This window comes from Nothoprocta perdicaria, unplaced genomic scaffold (genome assembly GCF_003342845.1).
Source record: "Nothoprocta perdicaria isolate Ctin4 unplaced genomic scaffold, notPer1 scaffold_163, whole genome shotgun sequence".
Classification (NCBI taxonomy): domain Eukaryota; kingdom Metazoa; phylum Chordata; class Aves; order Tinamiformes; family Tinamidae; genus Nothoprocta; species Nothoprocta perdicaria.
In genome coordinates, this window is record NW_020454794.1 from 1,518,497 (window position 1) to 1,525,358 (window position 6,862).

Below are 6,862 nucleotides of genomic sequence, written 5' to 3' on the forward strand. Positions count from 1 at the left end.
GGGCCGGGCCGGGGCTCCCGCCTCGCTCCCGCCGCTCGGCGCTGCGGGCGGCCCGGCGGCGCTGGAGCCGGAGGGCGGGCGGGTGAGGCACAGGAGGCGTATCCCTGCGGGATGGAACTCCTTAAAATAGCCCCAGCAAGTCCCCCCGCTCCTGATTCAAAAGAAAAAAAGCAAACACGAAAGGCCCCGATGGTGCCCAAAATGGGTTTCCGTGTCTCTCAGCCGGCAGATTTTAGGCGACTTTTTTTTTTTTTTTTTTTTTCCTAGGGCGTATCCCAGTGCATAGCGGTCTGGGAGGAAAACGATGCTCCAGGCTGAGCCCCAGGCTGGGCCCATAGGGGCACCTGGAGTGGGGACACCCTGGGGACACGGCAGCACCACAATGCTGGGGCATGTATACATATATATACATATATTTATATATGTATATATATATATATAAACAAGGTTCTGCCCTTGCAGCTTATCAGCCCCCATGCTTGTCCACCAAGRTCTGCAAAGGGAGAAGCTTTTTCCTGCACTGGATCCCTGTTTCACCCAGGAGGAGCGCATTGCTGCCTGCTGCAGGATCAGAGCCAGGTCAAGACGGGACAAGAAAACACGGGAGACTGAACTGTAGCAGAGATTTCTGTGTGTCCGTATGTATCCTGTCTCCAGTTAATAAAAGAARAAGAATCCAATGGCAGACGTGGCACTAGTATTTAAAAGGCTTTCACAACTGAAAAAAAAAAAAAATCCCCCACAAATTTCAATATCAGAATGCAAATCAGAAGTGATACAAGTTTAAACAAGCGGGACTTCGAGAGCGAGAGGAAGTATAAGATAGAGCAGACAACCTTATTTTAAATAATGTTACTCATCTCAYGTACTTTCCAACCTCTCCTTTTGTAGTCCACGTCACGGTGTCACGCTGGATTCCGAGGCTCACTGACCCATGGGTGTAACTTGCATCATCTCCGGTCGCAAGTGCCAAGCAGTAGCACTCCGTGTGCTAGGCTCAGTGCTTCATGAAATGTCCAAGAGGAAACACTCCACTCTGTTAGAGGAGGGTTTTGTCCCTGTAATCTGTACCACTGTAACACGCACTGTACCAAAACCCAACCAAGAAAACCAAGGAGAAGCTGTTTGACTTGGAAGCAACTTTGGGAGCTGCTTCTCCCTTAGGCTTGTGAGGGACAACCATGACCACGGCTATGTGCAGTTTTAATGAGCAGCTTCCAGCTGTGGAACCAGTTTCTGCCAGTTTATCAGGCACAGCCCAAATATTTTAACCTTTCTAGTGTGTTGTTACTGACATGTATAGTAATTAAGCCAGTGTAAAAAGAGCCAGTTTTCTGAGCTAAGCATGGTTAATAAGCTTTGTTTTCAGTAATTGGGCCTGAAAGTGTCTGATGAAATCGAAGAATGTGTTGCACAGGCAAATTTAAAATTGGATTATACAACTGCTAGTTCAGGCCAGCAGGATTCTTGCTACAGTCTTCATGTGCATGACAGATGCTAAACTGGGATGGATATCAGTGCTTTAAATAGGCAGCAGAATAAATATTTGAGTTTGGGTTCTTTCTTATACTAGAGGGGTTTTTTGTACTTCCCGAACAATATAAAAGAAATGTATCTTGGCAAAAATCACCCTGGTATCTCTGAGAAGTTCTGGGGAGACCAAAGGGTATTTCCTCAGAGATACACCACTGAAAGCAATGCGGGGGAGGCACCCAGATTCCTCCTGGGACATAGGCCTAGCCTGGAAAATTTGATTTTAGAGGAGTTCCAATATTTATGCCATTAAAAGGGTCTTTATATCCTAGTAGCTTCTGTGTGTCTTTTTTTGCAGGTTTGACTTTTCTGCTAGAAAAGCCCTAATGGCAAAAGATGAACATCTGTTGATCTTTGGGGCACAATGCAATGGCCGTATATTGGATCGGATTGATAAGTGGGAGACATCAAAGAAGCCACCACACTCTGGGCTTCCTTGTATCATACTTTATGGAGTGTGCATAAGAAGCGACTGTACTTTTCTTGTTTCTATTGCCAATTAAGAGGCRTTTTAAAAGTTGAGGAGGGAGTGAAGGTAAAGGTAGAGAGAGCAATGCTAAAAGACCACCAAGGCTGTCGGTACCTTTGACATCAACACCTGCAGAGCACTTGTAACTCACCACCCGTTGGAGTGAAGGAGCTGTGGCTGCAGGCCGGCAGGACAAGGGGAGTTGTGGCACTGGACAGCTGGGCTGCAAGAGGCACATTCAAGCATTTTAAGAAATTATTATCTGTCAGTGGCAGGCTCTCATGACTGCCCTGACACTATGAGTTAATTCTAAATGGCATTTTAGCCATTTAGCTAAAAACACCTGAGTATTTTATTAACCCCCGCTAGCCTCAACTTTATAAGTGATCATTCATACCACAGTTTGCTTTTAAACACATCCAGCCTAATCATACTGTTGATCTTGGATACATCCATGCTTTATTTCCCCTTTCAAGCCCATCATCCTATTCATGAGAAGCATAGACTTGCCCATGTTGGTAAACACAGTGCTTAATTTTTGCTTTACACTCTTATTTCAGGTTTTATTTTGAAGGCAATTGATGGATTAGTCTTGCTGGATTAGCCGTTCTAGACATGCTTTGCCTCCTTAAGAACTGACCTAGTGGCTATTTATCTGTCCAAAATCAAGCAAGTCAGGAACAGTAAATATTCTTTAAGCCATCAAGACAGGCTGAGGGACACTCTGAAACAATCAGAGAGTACAGCATCCATAGAGATGCAGGATTCGATAATTCCTGCAAAAAGTTATGTTTCATTATTTCCTGCATCATTTTTAGCAGTGCTATTTAAGCAAGGAGTGACCTGTAAGATACATGTCCAACCCAGTTAGGATTTTTGTAGTGCAGGACTTGAGAGATATGCAGGAAAGACTRAAGTAGTTACGTGTGTGTGAAGGGAAGTGCCCATATCTGTAGCAAAACAGACTGGCTATAGTGTGGGCAAGATCAGATCCACAGGCAGCAAATGAGACTTATTTTCTTTTTTTTATTTCGGGGCAGAAACAGAAGTAGGTCTTATGATCAGTGCCTTGAAATGGTTAAATCTTTGTGTGTCATTATCCCATTAGATTTCCTTCCAAAGTATGAAACAAAATATTTAGTTTAGGCTGAGCTAAGTAGGCCCTCGGCTGAACCGCTGAGTTTACCTTAAATTCCTAAGGCTTTTAGTCTGAGCTGATAGCTTGCAAGAGAAAACAGCTTAGTGGGRTTTATTAACACCACTGAGCAGCGTGTGTTGCCAAGACTGGGCTAGAGTAGAATAAGAACTACATTTAATTATCAAATCAATGTCAATTAGAATTGAACTCAATAATTCAAAATTAATTATCTAGGTCATCAAGTGAGTGCAGTCAACAAGCAAATTATCATGTCACTGTAGCAAGATAAGTCAGTTCTTCAAAAATTTTCAGAAATAATAATTGAGTTTTAAGACATAGTTATATTTTTTTTTTTCTCCAATGTAGGGAAATTAGGAGAATTGACCGAAAGAATTCATTTTCAGAACAAATTAGTTTACTTCAAAGTAACTTGATATGGTCTTTTAAGCCTCTCATCTCCCCACAACCTGAATCACAGAGCTGGATTTATCAAATTTTGCTTCACTTAACAGGAAGCTGAGGCTTAACTCCAACAGCGGGGCCCACAACCCCCCAGATCAGTTGCACCTCGATTGTGAGGACACTGCAGCTACGGCACTGACCCCTGCCAGTGTGACCGAGGGCCTAGGGCACAACGTGGCACGTGCCCACCACTTGCTGTTAAGACAAGTTGCCCAAGCTGATACCAGTCCTACTGCTGTGGTAGTGACAGCAAGGTTTGGGAGAGCTGTCTCCTTGAGTTTGATCAGTCACCGCATTAGCAAACTGACTACACCGGGACACCCGGAGGCACCTGAAGGAGTATTGAGGGACCGTTGGGTTGCAGAAATGTGAGAAGAAAGGAAAAAGAGAGGGGTGAGAGGTACAGGCACAGACCCAAGGTCTGCCTTTTTTGCTGCCTTTATGAATGCATTTAAGAGCAGAGTGTTTTATACTAAGTAGAACACAGAGTATTTCAAATAAAGTATAACTTGCTGTATGGGGCTGGCTCTAGGGAAGCAGGAGATCTGCTAGGAAGAGTCTAAACATTTCTTTCTCATATCCCAGTATCCCACTCAGTAGTTAGGAACAGCACCGTTCTCACGAATAAAAGGAAAAAAAACCCTTCATGCTAGAAACTCCAAAGACGCAAGTTTGGAGAGTCACTCGAAAATGAAAAGCATCCCTCTGCAGTTCAGGCTTAAGAAAGGACATCTGTCAGGATCACGGGTTGACTTCATGGCTCCTTTTTGCATTTGCTGCTCTCCAGGCTGGTTTGTAGTCTGGTCTTGGAGAGTCTTTTTCAAGGATGTGTGTCCTCCTGCCAGTGACAGATCCACGTGCTGCGCTTGGATGTGTGTTCCTCTAGGCAGGTTGGTCACTAAGGGCTAGACAATATTTGTGAGGAGTCTAAATCTTGTAAAATTAGGCCAGTGAGGTCTGATTTTTGAGCTASTTATACCTGATTTTTCTCAATGGGCTAGGAGCCTGCATTTCTTTGCTGAACCTGGGGCCTAGCCCAGAGTTTTCTTGATCCTTTATTAAGAAAAAAAGCTAGATATTTTCAGGGGATTATTCTGCTGTCTTCTCTATCATAAACTATTAATGATATTACCATGTACATGTTTGAACTGACAATGCATATTATCATGCTGAAAAATTAAAAGGAAAAAAAAAGGGAGGGAGGGAATGTGGAACCTGTTCCCGTCAACATGTAGACAGAAATGGAAGCAGGAGGAATAGTTATGGTGGGAAAGTTGAAYTGTTTCAAAGAAAGTATCCCATAGACTTGCTCTATAGAGGATCCCATCAGGATCCTTCTGATCACAAACAAAATCTTCTATATTACCTTTATCTTGATTTCTTCTTGCAAATTTGGACTTTCTTCACCTGAATATGTTTCTCAAGATACTGATGCTCACCAAGTCTCACACTCCAACAACAAAATCTTTTTCTCACAGAGATGACAAAGCATATAATATTGTCTATTTAAAAGCTCCATTTTAAAAATGATTGTATTTTAACCTTCTATCACAATCATCAAAGAAGGCCCTGAAGATATGAAAAATCTGGAAAAATACAGAAAATTTTATGACAGCTTTCGACCTCACCACAAGGAGAAGGTTTAGGAGTACAAGAAGACTGAGCAGATAGTAAAAAGCTTTGACACRTTCTCAAGCATAACAAATGGCCTTCAAACAGCTGCTCCATACATCCAACTTAACCTAGCAGTAGTTCATATGTTTGGAACTGCTTGACCATCACCCATTCATCACACCATAGGTTAGGACCAGCCATGGCAGATGAACTGTGGAATGGATCATGGCTTCTCCCCAGGAATCTTTCATCTAAAAAGAGGGAGGAGGAGTTTACATTTTCTTGCTATAAATTCAAGATAAATGAAAGAAAGTTGGGCATGAGATGAAATCTCTGTTCACAGACACTCTCTCACGAGTACTCTATGATACTTAGTTACAAAGCACATACTTAAACGAAGAAGTCAYGGTCATCATTACAATTATTATTTGATAAATAACAATATCCAAGGCGTCAGTTTTAATGTTACACTTTGAACAGAGAAAAAGTATTATTGTTTTGCATATTAGACTAAGCTTTATCCTTGAACATCCCTGTAGTGTTAAAGTATCAGGATATGTTTTTTTCAGAAGACATTGCTCTAAATTACAAAATATACAATTAAAATGAGAAAATGTGTTAAAAATAATCAAACAAAGCAATGACACAATTTTCAAATGYGAGGTAGGTATTATTACAAGTGATTTTTTTGTGGTCCAGGATACCATTGCAGAACATAAGTCCTACCGACACAGCAAACACTCTCTTCTCAGTTCCTGCTTGGGTCCTTTATAAATATCATGGACAGCTCAGACCAGCTGAATTAAACATTCCTTTTTTTGCAAATTAACATTAAAAAAAAATCTTATTGAGTACAGTATGTTTTTGGCTGTTCAGAGCCAAACTTTCCCCCTTYTTGGGCCATAATCTCATTCTAGTCCTAAGGCAGTAGGTCCCCATCTCATCTTGAAGTCCTRTCACAAGAATCTTACAGAATCTCAGCTATTTATCTTTTAGCATAAGGCACCACAACCTTGCATCTGGAAGCATTACACCTTTTAGGCAATTTACCTGTCAGCTCTTTCTTTACTTTAAGATCCCCAGAAAAGAAGGATGCTGCCACAGATCTGCACACTTGATACTCTTCCTAGATATTCTGTCCCTWTTTGAGATCACTTAACTAGGGTTTTTTTGCTGTTTTGGAAAAAAAAATACGAAACAAAACCCTACCAGAACAGTTAATGCGTGCTTTTTTACAACTTCTTTATTTTCTAATTTACATGCAGCTTCCCTGAGCACTTGTTTCATTAAGGAAACCATGTCACTGAACAGTGATTCCTCAATCCAGGTAGCCAAAGAGGCCAGGTTACTTTATTCTCTTCAGCAGTAATAACAAGCAATATATTTGGCATTGTCTTGTTGGATAACTCATGGTGGTAAATTGTGCCAAGCAGTTGTGTTGTCTAAATGTGGTACTCTTATAGAAGTTACTGGGTCAAATCATTTTCTGCTGTTATCTCTATGAARTTGATAGGATTAGAATATGGGAAATTTATTTTGGCAGTTTTCTCTGAATAGGATGTGAAGTTTTTTTTTTTTGATTGTTTTGCTGTCATGTTGTATCCAGTAAGAGGTTAGTGTTAAACCAGGTTTAGTTTTGTCTAGCT